Below are 14,438 nucleotides of genomic sequence, written 5' to 3'. Positions count from 1 at the left end.
GTCCATTTCCTGGACACCACGATACAAATAAGTGACGGTCATATCAATACCACCCTATACAGAAAACCTACCGACCGCTATACTTACCTGCATGCCTCCAGTTTCCATCCCGGACACACCACACGATCCATTGTTTACAGCCAAGCACTGAGGTACAACCGCATATGCTCCAACCCCTCAGACAGAGACCTACACCTACAAGACCTTCAACAAGCATTCTGTAAACTGCGATACCCACACGAGGAAGTGAGGAGACAGATTGACAGAGCCAGACGTGTACCCAGAAGCCTCCTGCTACAGGACAAGCCCAAGAAAGAAACCAACAGAACACCACTGGCCATCACCTATAGTCCCCAGCTAAAACCTCTCCAACGCATCATTAGTGATCTTCAGCCCATCCTGGACAATGATCCCTCGCTCTCACAGGCCTTGGGAGGTAGGCCGGTCCTTGCCCACAGACAACCCGCCAACCTGAAGCATATTCTCACCAGCAACTACACACCGCACCATAATAACTCGAACTCAGGAACCAATCCTTGCAACAAACCTCGGTGCCAACTCTGCCCACATATATACACCAGCAACACCATCACAGGACCTAACCAGATCAGCCATACTGTCACTGGTACATTCTCCTGCACATCCACCAACGTAATATATGCCATCATGTGCCAACAATGCCCCACTGCTATATACATCGGCCAAACAGGACAGTCCCTACGTAAAAGAATCAATGGACACAAATCTGATATTAGGAATGGCAACATACAAAAACCTGTAGGGGAACACTTCAATCTGCCTGGACACACAATTGCAGATCTAAAAGTAGCCATCCTGCAGCAAAAAAACTTCAGGACCAGACTTCAAAGAGAAACTGCTGAGCTACAGTTCATCTTTAAGTTTGACACAATCAACTCTGGATTAAACAAAGACTGTGAATGGCTTGCTAACTACAAAAGCAGCTTCTATTCTCTTGGAATTCACACCTCCAGATCAGCTGCTAGAAGTGGGCCTCATCCTCCTTGATTGGATCCACCTGGTCATCTCCAGCCTGATCCTGGCCTGCATATTTATTCCTGCCTCTGGAAATTTCCACTACATGCATCTGACGAAGTGGGTCTTTGCCCACGAAAGCTTATGCTCCTACACTTCAGTTAGTCTATAAGGTGCCACAGGACTCCTCGTCGCTTTTGCAGATTCAGACTAACACGGCTACCCCTCTGATACTTGACACCATGCAAGGCACTGCATTTAGCCGTATGGAGTGGAAATCTATCAACCTCATGAAGAAACTTGCACAAGTACAAACAGACATCATCTTTCTCTCCAAATGCAAACGGATGGACATTATACCAAATGGACTGAAGGTGAAAAATCCATTGCTATCTACATACTGCACAGACTACAGTGAGAGATTATGCCATATACTATCCAAAAAACTGAGGAACCACCTGATCAGCATCCTGTACAGCAAACAGGAAAACATCAAAAAAGAGCTCTCCAATCTGGAGTCTCTCATAAAACACCAACCTTCTGCACAAATGGACTTTACTAAAACAAGACAGGAGATCTACATTACACACTTCACTTCTCTACAGAGGAAAAAGGACTGTAAGCTGTCTAAAATCCTACCTGCCACATGGGGCCACAACAATGGTACCCCTAACTCACCCAGCAATATCGTCAATCTCTCCAACTACACACTCAGCTCGGCAGAAGAATCTGTTCTATCTCGGGGACTCTCTTTTTGCCCCGCCACCCCCACTAACATGATACAGTTCTGCGGTGATCTGGAAGCCTACTTTCGCCGTCTCCGTCTCAAGGAATACTTCCAACACGACACTGAACAGTGCACTGACACACAGATACCTTCCCACCAACAGCACAAGAAGAAGAACTCCACATGGACTCCTCCTGAGGGCCGTAATGGCAGTCTGGACCTCTACATAGAATGCTTCCGCCGACGTGCACAGGCAGAAATTGTGGAAAAACAGCATCGCTTGCCTGGTAACCTCAGCCGTGCAGAACGCAATGCCATCCACAGCCTCCGGAACAACTCTGACATTATAATCAAAGAGGCTGACAAAGGAGGTGCTGTTGTCATCATGAACAGGCCTGACTACCTAAAGGAGGCTGCCAGACAACTCTCCAATACCAAATTCTACAGGCCACTTTCCTCAGATCCCACTAAGGAATATACTAAGAAACTGCACCATCTGCTCAGGACACTCCCCAAACAAACACAGGAACAAATCGACACACCTTTAGAGCCCCGACCAGGGTTGTTCTATCTATTACCCAAGATCCACAAACCTGGAAATCCTGGACGCCCCATCATCTCGGGCATTGGCACTCTTACTGAAGGACTATCTGGCTATGTGGACTCTCTGCTCAGACCCTATGCCACCAGCACTCCCAGTTACCTTCGTGACACTACGGATTTCCTGAGAAAACTACAATGCATAGGTGATCTTCCAGAAAACACCATCCTAGCCACCATGGATGTAGAGGCTCTCTACACAAACATCCCACATGCAGATGGAGTACAAGCTGTCAGGAACAGTATTCCTGATGATGCCACAGCACAACTGGTGGCTGAACTCTGTGAATTTATCCTCACACACAACTATTTCAGATTTGGTGACAACATATACCTCCAGACCAGTGGCACTGCTATGGGCACCCGCATGGCCCCACAATACGCCAACATTTTTATGGCTGACCTGGAACAACGCTTCCTCAGCTCTCGTCCACTTACACCCCTTCTCTACCTACGCTACATCGATGACATCTTCATCATCTGGACCCATGGGAAGGAGACTCTGGAAGAATTTCACCATGATTTCAACAGCTTCCACCCCACCATCAACCTCAGCATGGACCAATCTACACGGGAGGTCCATTTCCTGGACACCACGATACAAATAAGTGACGGTCATATCAATACCACCCTATACAGAAAACCTACCGACCGCTATACTTACCTGCATGCCTCCAGTTTCCATCCCGGACACACCACACGATCCATTGTTTACAGCCAAGCACTGAGGTACAACCGCATATGCTCCAACCCCTCAGACAGAGACCTACACCTACAAGACCTTCAACAAGCATTCTGTAAACTGCGATACCCACACGAGGAAGTGAGGAGACAGATTGACAGAGCCAGACGTGTACCCAGAAGCCTCCTGCTACAGGACAAGCCCAAGAAAGAAACCAACAGAACACCACTGGCCATCACCTATAGTCCCCAGCTAAAACCTCTCCAACGCATCATTAGTGATCTTCAGCCCATCCTGGACAATGATCCCTCGCTCTCACAGGCCTTGGGAGGTAGGCCGGTCCTTGCCCACAGACAACCCGCCAACCTGAAGCATATTCTCACCAGCAACTACACACCGCACCATAATAACTCGAACTCAGGAACCAATCCTTGCAACAAACCTCGGTGCCAACTCTGCCCACATATATACACCAGCAACACCATCACAGGACCTAACCAGATCAGCCATACTGTCACTGGTACATTCTCCTGCACATCCACCAACGTAATATATGCCATCATGTGCCAACAATGCCCCACTGCTATATACATCGGCCAAACAGGACAGTCCCTACGTAAAAGAATCAATGGACACAAATCTGATATTAGGAATGGCAACATACAAAAACCTGTAGGGGAACACTTCAATCTGCCTGGACACACAATTGCAGATCTAAAAGTAGCCATCCTGCAGCAAAAAAACTTCAGGACCAGACTTCAAAGAGAAACTGCTGAGCTACAGTTCATCTTTAAGTTTGACACAATCAACTCTGGATTAAACAAAGACTGTGAATGGCTTGCTAACTACAAAAGCAGCTTCTATTCTCTTGGAATTCACACCTCCAGATCAGCTGCTAGAAGTGGGCCTCATCCTCCTTGATTGGATCCACCTGGTCATCTCCAGCCTGATCCTGGCCTGCATATTTATTCCTGCCTCTGGAAATTTCCACTACATGCATCTGACGAAGTGGGTCTTTGCCCACGAAAGCTTATGCTCCTACACTTCAGTTAGTCTATAAGGTGCCACAGGACTCCTCGTCGCTTTTGCAGATTCAGACTAACACGGCTACCCCTCTGATACTTGACACCATGCAAGGCACTGCATTTAGCCGTATGGAGTGGAAATCTATCAACCTCATGAAGAAACTTGCACAAGTACAAACAGACATCATCTTTCTCTCCAAATGCAAACGGATGGACATTATACCAAATGGACTGAAGGTGAAAAATCCATTGCTATCTACATACTGCACAGACTACAGTGAGAGATTATGCCATATACTATCCAAAAAACTGAGGAACCACCTGATCAGCATCCTGTACAGCAAACAGGAAAACATCAAAAAAGAGCTCTCCAATCTGGAGTCTCTCATAAAACACCAACCTTCTGCACAAATGGACTTTACTAAAACAAGACAGGAGATCTACATTACACACTTCACTTCTCTACAGAGGAAAAAGGACTGTAAGCTGTCTAAAATCCTACCTGCCACATGGGGCCACAACAATGGTACCCCTAACTCACCCAGCAATATCGTCAATCTCTCCAACTACACACTCAGCTCGGCAGAAGAATCTGTTCTATCTCGGGGACTCTCTTTTTGCCCCGCCACCCCCACTAACATGATACAGTTCTGCGGTGATCTGGAAGCCTACTTTCGCCGTCTCCGTCTCAAGGAATACTTCCAACACGACACTGAACAGTGCACTGACACACAGATACCTTCCCACCAACAGCACAAGAAGAAGAACTCCACATGGACTCCTCCTGAGGGCCGTAATGGCAGTCTGGACCTCTACATAGAATGCTTCCGCCGACGTGCACAGGCAGAAATTGTGGAAAAACAGCATCGCTTGCCTGGTAACCTCAGCCGTGCAGAACGCAATGCCATCCACAGCCTCCGGAACAACTCTGACATTATAATCAAAGAGGCTGACAAAGGAGGTGCTGTTGTCATCATGAACAGGCCTGACTACCTAAAGGAGGCTGCCAGACAACTCTCCAATACCAAATTCTACAGGCCACTTTCCTCAGATCCCACTAAGGAATATACTAAGAAACTGCACCATCTGCTCAGGACACTCCCCAAACAAACACAGGAACAAATCGACACACCTTTAGAGCCCCGACCAGGGTTGTTCTATCTATTACCCAAGATCCACAAACCTGGAAATCCTGGACGCCCCATCATCTCGGGCATTGGCACTCTTACTGAAGGACTATCTGGCTATGTGGACTCTCTGCTCAGACCCTATGCCACCAGCACTCCCAGTTACCTTCGTGACACTACGGATTTCCTGAGAAAACTACAATGCATAGGTGATCTTCCAGAAAACACCATCCTAGCCACCATGGATGTAGAGGCTCTCTACACAAACATCCCACATGCAGATGGAGTACAAGCTGTCAGGAACAGTATTCCTGATGATGCCACAGCACAACTGGTGGCTGAACTCTGTGAATTTATCCTCACACACAACTATTTCAGATTTGGTGACAACATATACCTCCAGACCAGTGGCACTGCTATGGGCACCCGCATGGCCCCACAATACGCCAACATTTTTATGGCTGACCTGGAACAACGCTTCCTCAGCTCTCGTCCACTTACACCCCTTCTCTACCTACGCTACATCGATGACATCTTCATCATCTGGACCCATGGGAAGGAGACTCTGGAAGAATTTCACCATGATTTCAACAGCTTCCACCCCACCATCAACCTCAGCATGGACCAATCTACACGGGAGGTCCATTTCCTGGACACCACGATACAAATAAGTGACGGTCATATCAATACCACCCTATACAGAAAACCTACCGACCGCTATACTTACCTGCATGCCTCCAGTTTCCATCCCGGACACACCACACGATCCATTGTTTACAGCCAAGCACTGAGGTACAACCGCATATGCTCCAACCCCTCAGACAGAGACCTACACCTACAAGACCTTCAACAAGCATTCTGTAAACTGCGATACCCACACGAGGAAGTGAGGAGACAGATTGACAGAGCCAGACGTGTACCCAGAAGCCTCCTGCTACAGGACAAGCCCAAGAAAGAAACCAACAGAACACCACTGGCCATCACCTATAGTCCCCAGCTAAAACCTCTCCAACGCATCATTAGTGATCTTCAGCCCATCCTGGACAATGATCCCTCGCTCTCACAGGCCTTGGGAGGTAGGCCGGTCCTTGCCCACAGACAACCCGCCAACCTGAAGCATATTCTCACCAGCAACTACACACCGCACCATAATAACTCGAACTCAGGAACCAATCCTTGCAACAAACCTCGGTGCCAACTCTGCCCACATATATACACCAGCAACACCATCACAGGACCTAACCAGATCAGCCATACTGTCACTGGTACATTCTCCTGCACATCCACCAACGTAATATATGCCATCATGTGCCAACAATGCCCCACTGCTATATACATCGGCCAAACAGGACAGTCCCTACGTAAAAGAATCAATGGACACAAATCTGATATTAGGAATGGCAACATACAAAAACCTGTAGGGGAACACTTCAATCTGCCTGGACACACAATTGCAGATCTAAAAGTAGCCATCCTGCAGCAAAAAAACTTCAGGACCAGACTTCAAAGAGAAACTGCTGAGCTACAGTTCATCTTTAAGTTTGACACAATCAACTCTGGATTAAACAAAGACTGTGAATGGCTTGCTAACTACAAAAGCAGCTTCTATTCTCTTGGAATTCACACCTCCAGATCAGCTGCTAGAAGTGGGCCTCATCCTCCTTGATTGGATCCACCTGGTCATCTCCAGCCTGATCCTGGCCTGCATATTTATTCCTGCCTCTGGAAATTTCCACTACATGCATCTGACGAAGTGGGTCTTTGCCCACGAAAGCTTATGCTCCTACACTTCAGTTAGTCTATAAGGTGCCACAGGACTCCTCGTCGCTTTTGCAGTATTAAAATGTAAGTTTAATTAAATGCTCTGATAGACCAGTGTCAACACTGGGCAGCTATGAGCAACACAACTGGCAGGTACCACTCAAATGTCAACAAATAATTTACCATTAGCATTTCATACTCTTGGTATGACATCATCTATTGATGCTATTAGAAGACTCCTACAGAAAACTAATATGTTTAGAGTCAAGAGGAAGTGGCGTAGGCAGATTAGTATCTGTCCATTGCCAACATGCTACTGAGATTGCAGAATGTTTATCTGAGCCAGGGGAAGTTGTTTTGAAAGTAACCTTCTCCTGTCAATGCCACATTTCTATTACAAAACTCACACAATGTATTGCTAATAGCTTTGTAAGCTGGAAATAAATTGATTTAATCTGTTCTGTTCTAGCCATTTCATATTTTATTCCTTCATTCAAATATTTAAATGCTCCTATAGATGCACGAACATATATTTAGAGGCAATGCTTTGTTTGATCTGGTCTAGCTGTGTCAGACAATAATTTCTAGGAAGGAATGCCAGAATTAACAGTACCCACTGGCTTGCAGACTTGTGAGTTAAGTGAGAGCATAAGTCTTGTCAATGAAGACAACCAAGCAAAGATAAAAACAAGTAGGTCCTGTGGCACTTTAGAGACTACCAAATATATATATATAATACATATAATGAATATATAACACTTTATATATAATATCATGTGCTTTTGTGGGCAAAACCCATTTCTTCATATGAGATTATCTATATATTTGTTAGTCTCCAGGGCTACTCATTGTTTTTAAAGTTACCGACAAATACCACTTCTCTTCTGAGGCTGTGTCTAGACTACATCCCTCTTTTGACAGAGGGATATAAAGTAGAAACTTTGAAATTGCAAATGAAGCGGGGATTTAAATATCCTGCGCTTCATTGCATAATCGCATAATGGTGCTCTTTCAAAAAAGCGCCATTTTGAAAGTGAAACTGTGGTCTAGACACGGTTCTATCGAAAATGGCAGGCTTTTTTGAAAGATCCTGTACTTTGCGTAAAAGAAAAAAATGTTCTCCTCAATTCAGAAGATTGGATAGTCACATTTGGACATCTACTCTACAAGCCAGGTTATTCCTCTGCTTACGTACACACACTTGCACTAGCCTGTAGTGGGGAGGAGTGGCTGCCCACTGACTCTGAGGGAGAGGCACCCCTCCCTGAGCTTTAGTGAGCAGCACCTGGCCCTAACAAGCCACCTGACCAGAAACCAGGGTCAGAGATATAAATGTCCTGACAGAGAGGCCAGTGAAGCCCCAGCAACTGAAGGAGCCAGAAGCTTATCCTGCACACCCAGAGGAGGAGCTGGACCCAGGGGAAGCCGAGAACTGGCCTGGGCCCACAACTCACAGACTGCCTGGAAGGACGGTTTACATGTCCAGAGTTTCCTGAGCGATGGAGTCCCAAGGACTTGCACAGGCCCCAGGTACATTCTGAGGGGGAGTGTAGAAAGAGCTCAGGGAGAGCCTACCACCCATTTGCTGAGCCAGAGCCAGGTCAACGTGTTGCAGAGTGGATCCCTGCTGACTGCTCTGGGATGACCTGAGCTAGGATGCAGTGGAGTGGGTGGTCCTGCACCCCCCCTGCCACCCTTCTCTTGGGTGGCAGTCTCCCCCATTGGCTGTTCCCAACTCATTTATTTTGCTGCCCCGCCTTAAGCAAGGGCTTGGGGCTCTGAGCTATTTGTTGCCACTCGCCCTGAGCAAGAGCCTGAACTCTAGACCAAAACCACCGCTAATTCCCCAAAAGACTAAACAGGGTGGAGTGGGGCGGACTGGCCACCTATGACCCCGAGGAGGAGGCACCCCTCCCTGACCTCTACCAGCTCACATAGCTCTTATCAACCTAGTGTGAATAAAAATACCAGTCTTCTTAGAGTAGCACAGCTAAGATGAGTGCAGTCCAGGAACAATTTAGTGGTTACATCCTTGGCACAGCTAAGCCATGCCTCCTCTGCTATTGCCCATGCTACCAAGATTACATTTCAGTTTATACTAATTAAACTAGAGTGAGTGTACATACACAAAGGGTTGGGGAGAGATGGGAATCAACTTCTAACTTATGGTGTATATGTAACCTCATTATCAGCAAACACAATGCTTGGTGAAGCAAGTCATCCATTCACATGACACTGAGCACTGTGCATTGCATTTGGAATTCAGGATTTTGGGGGGAGGTTAACAATTTTCTTTTGAGGTAGTGGAAGGTAGCATTGGCAGGAACTGTACTACCCTAACCTCCTCATTCCTAGACCACTATCATCAGCACTTCCATATCAGAACAGACTTAATATACATCCATGTATGAAGTAGCTATTTGACATTAAACAGATGTTTAGGATAAGCCTATGTATTACTTCTAGCCCCTCTTGTCGGCAGAACCCTGCTACTTCCTGGGTAGAGAATCTTCTGATACACTCTTATACAGCTACAAGAATAAGTGCATCTTCATGACAATGTAGTGGTTACTCTAGAGCCATTACAGACATCACATTTTATAACCCATTAACACGTTAAGCCTGAAGATTACATTTTAAACTATTTAGCTTAGAGACTGATGATTTATGCATACATTAACTCAGTTAGTGCTATTTATTCCTTAATATAAAAATTAATGGAATAAGTGAATTATTAATAAGATACTTACATAATTACATATGTTTCTAGGAAGCAGAAATACTACCTAGAGCTATGAACTTGTTCTCTCTTACCAGCTAAGGTCCCATATTCACAACATTTAGGAATGGCACTAAAATATATCTTTCACTTTGAGCAGGTGCTTAGGTATCTGCCTGAGTTGGGTTGTGCTCAGTCAATACTAAGAGGAGAGATACTAAGAGTAGTATACTAAGTGTAGTATTAGTGAGTCAGTAAATAGCATTCTTCATTTTGAATTTTAATTGAATTAATGACGGTACTTGATGCTAGGTGTTGGTGAAGGTGTCATTTTTCAACTGAGATAAAAATAAGGTCTCAACTTCTGCTATTTATAGCTTTTATGGAAATTTTGTTAGGACTTCTTCAGTGTCCTGATCATAATTTTCATTTTATAGCACCCACTTAAGCAAATACTTCTTTTGGATAATCCTCCATTTCAGTTAGTAAACAATTTTGTAATGGAGCTGGCACTACAAATGGTTATATTGCAGCAGTGAAGGAGATAAAGCATTACAGAAATTAGATATGCATCCTTTCTCCTGAGGAAAATGGATTGGTTCACACACTGGAACTTACATTTACCAATTAGAATTTTATACCACGGGCTGAGAAAAGTTTGGACTTTGCCTAAGTTAAGAACTATTGGATTTGTGCAGAGATGCATTTTGAAGCACTTTTATATATTCCACAGTAAATACCAGACTCATAATAGAACAGTTTTTGGAAAAAGACTCAATCTAATTAATATAGACTATTTAGGTTCAAACATATTCAGGAAACCCATTTCAAATGAAGTATTTCTTCAAACAATAAAATTGAAGTCATCTTTAGAATTGCACAAAACCAGAGAAAAACTTAAAAAAAACAAGAATGGTTCTGTAGCACCTTAGGGCATATATACACAGCAGCATTATTTCAGAATAACATCAATTATTCCAAAATAATTTATTGAGCACCTAAAAGGAATCCCGTTCTTTCCAAATAAATTCAAAATAACGGGCTTCTTACTCTAACTTCTGTAAACCTCATTGTATGAGAGGTAAGGAAAGTTGGAGAAAGAGTGCTCTATTTCAAAATAAATGCTGTGTAGATGTGCCCAAATTCAAAATAAGCTATTTCAATTTAAGCAATACAATTAGCGTAGCTCAAGTTATGCAGCTTATTTTGAGTATAGCCCTGCTGTGTAGACATGCCCTTAGAGACTAACCAAAAATATATAGACTGAATTATGAGCTTTCGTGGGCACAATCCACTTCTTCAGATGATAAATATGGAGCAAGAGGCACAGAGCTTCAAATAAAAAGCAGAAAAAGAGGGGAGAGGTATAGGGAAAAACACAAAAACCTGTCAATTAAAGTGTCCGTGCTAAATGAGGCTAATAGAGTGGGCTGTAAGTACCTGATACTTAGCTTTTGATGTCATTTGGGTGTTGAATATAACGGCCCATCCAGTTCATGTCTTTGTTCAAGCCATGAGCGACAGTGTCAAATTTGTATATGAAGATCAGTTCTGTAGACTGTCTCTCTAGTTGTCTCCTGAAATTACTTTGTAAGAGAATAGCCACCTTTAAATCCATTAATGAGTACCCCGACAAGATACAATTTTCTACAGAAGATTTCTGTGTGTTCCCATTTCGAGTATCTGATATGTGTCCATTTTGTCTTTGTCTTATATTATTTGTATACTTATATTATTTATACTTATACTATGATACTCTTTGTTATACAGACTGTCCAGTTTGACCAATATACATGGAGGAGGGGCCTTGCTGACACTTGATGGTATATATCACATTAGTGGATGTACAGTTATGAGCCACCGATGTGGTGGTTTATGTAATTATATCTGGTGATGATGTTGATTATGTAGATGTATAGACAGAAGTTGGCACCAGAATTTATTGCAGGGGTTGGTTCTTGGGTGAGTATGTTTGAGGTGTGATGCATGGTTGTGGGAAAAAAATTGTTTCAGCTTAAGGGGTCGTCTGTAGGTGAGGATTTGGGTGTGGATGCACTCTTGCACAAAAACGCTGCAGTGTAGACAAAGCCAAAATGAAAACATATTTGATTCTTCTATGCAAGCCAGTTGAGTGATCAGGAAGTTGTTACATGCAAATATGCCATGTACAACTGATTTCTAAGGAAAATAAAAAAGAACAGAAGAGGCAGCATGCATCAAAATATATATTGTGTTTAAAATATTAATGCCTGGAGAAAGATTACATATTTTGTTGTCATTTACAAAAAAATATATATTATTCATTATAATGAATTAAGTTACAGTAGCTTAATGATGATGATTCCTAAACTTGATAACCATCACTCAAAAGGACGTTTTAAAGAACTGTTTTGTATTAGAATTTAGAGAGCTTGTCTCAATGAAATATGAATGATGTCAAATATACACCGATGAATGGTGAATGAGGTTAAAGGAAAGTCACAAGCAAAATAATGTCTCTAAGAAGACAGTGTTTGGAACTTGAAATTAACAGTGTTATGTGAGTTCTGTTTTTCACAGTCAGAACTAAACAAAGTTCCCTGCCAGCCATGTTTTTGAGAGCTCAGCATCCAGTAGTTCCTACTGAAGTCAATTTACTAACACTAACGCAACGCGACAGGAACTGCTGGATGATCCTTGATTTCAAGTGCCTGACTCTAGATGCTGAACATTATGTTCCTTCTTAAGGGGAAATAAAAGGCAGGAGCATAGATTAGTTTTTCCTGCAGCTCACGGTTACTGACAAAGATCACCTTTCTTTTGGGCGAGTCATCTGTTATTTCAGATATGCTATAGTATGGAAATCCCATTTTAAGTTTGTTCTAAACATAACGGTTAATTGTCTAAAGTTGAAAGTAAGCTTTAGAATTTTGATTCAGATGGAATAAAAACCAAGTAAAGGAAATAACATGGTTAAGATAAGAACTCAACTATGCTAAAAATACCTGAAGCCACTTGGCACTGTGCAGTGGAAATGCAATACCATTCAATCTCTTCAGAAAGGAAATGCATATTGTTGTGGTAAAGGCTCAGTAATGGACAGCAGTCGGCAGCACTACTTATTCAGAGCCCTGAGACTAGAGATGTATGTTTTGTTCTATGAAACATTTTGTATATTGTCTGTTTGTATAGTTGTGTCATTTTTCTGCTTCATTAGAACCTGAGATAAGAGCTGCCTGAGGTTCTGGCCAGACCATCAGTGTTGTTTTTAAAATAAGTCGTGGCACACCAAGGAAATTCCAGAAGACAAAGAAAGCTAACATGCCAATTTTTACAAAGGGTAAAAGGGATGACCTCGGGTGATTATAGGCCTGTCAGTTTGACATTGATCCCAAGGAAAATAATGGAGCAGCTGATACAAGACTCAAGGCAAAATGTAAAAGCATACCTCTAGGAAAAAGAATGTAGGCCACACTTCTAGGATAGAATGTGTGAGAGAGGTTATATCCTGGGACGCAATACTATGGAAAGAAAATTGAGGATGTTAGTGGTTAATAAATTGAACATTCACTCCCAGTGCAACATTGTGGCCCAAAAAAGCAATGCAATCCTACAATACATAATCAAGGGAATGTCAAGTAGGAGTACAGACATTATTTTATCTCTATATTTGGCACTGGAACACTGTGTCCAGTTCTGGTACACACAAACAAGAAGGATGTTGATAAATTGGAGAGGAATCCGAGAAGACCCATGAGAGTGATTAAAGGATTAGAAAATATACCCTACAGAGATTGAGCTCTCCGTGTCTATTAGGTATAACAAAGAAATAGTTGGGAGGTAACATGCAGTACTTATACTCTAAGGCTACATCTAGACTGGCATGATTTTCCAGAAATGCTTATAACGGAAAAGATTTCCATTAAAAGCATTTTCGGAAAAGAGCGTCTAGATTGGCACGGACTCTTTTCCTCAAAAGCACTTTTTGTAGAAAAGCTTCCGTGGCCAATCTAGATGCGCTTTTGAGCAAAAAAGCCCCGATGGCCATTTTCGCTATCGGGGCTTTTTTGCACACAACAAATCTCAGCTGTCTACACTGGCCCTTTTGCACAAAAGTTTTGCACAAAAGGGACCTTTGCCCGAACGGGAGCAGCATAGTATTTCCGCAAAAAGCACTGATTTCTTACAGTAGGAAGTCAGTGCTTTTGCGGAAATTCAAGCGGCCAATGTAGACAGATGGCAAGTTTTTCCGGAAAAGCGGCTGATTTTCCAGAAAAACTGGCCAGTCTAGACACAGCCTAAGTATCTAGATGGGTTACACATATTTAATCATGGGCTCATCTGTCTAGCATAGAAAAGTACAAGGGAATCAAATGACTGGAAGTTGAAGCTAGACAAATTCAGATGGGAAAGAAGGCAAAATCATTCAATAGTCAGGGTTGTGAACCATTGGAATAATTTGTTAAAGGTTGTAGGGGACTGATTACTGTTAAAACTAGGCAGGATGTTTTTATAATGTATATTTTCTAGGAATTATCTGATGAAGTTCTGAACATTCATAGAATAAATAATCCCAAGGGTCCTTTGTGGCCTGGGAATCTGAGAAAAATAAAGGAAATATTTGGGCTATTAATCAGAAAACCAAACTGCAGATCACTTCTCCTGTAGAGCAGCATTATGCAATCAGGCAGTCAGACCATCTGGCTTCTCCTGGAAGGATTCACCATGGGGGTGAAGGAACAGAAATACCAGAGACTGTTCAAGGAATATGATGGAGAAGGAAAGGGAGCTTAGTGGAGTCCCAAAATAGATTCAAATCCAGGAC

The sequence above is a fragment of the Pelodiscus sinensis genome, chromosome 6 (assembly GCF_052426305.1).
Source record: "Pelodiscus sinensis isolate ZL-2025 chromosome 6, ASM5242630v1, whole genome shotgun sequence".
In the NCBI taxonomy this organism is placed as follows: Eukaryota; Metazoa; Chordata; order Testudines; family Trionychidae; genus Pelodiscus; species Pelodiscus sinensis.
The sequence above is the reverse complement of the archived record's forward strand: the minus strand, read 5'-3'. Positions refer to the sequence as shown.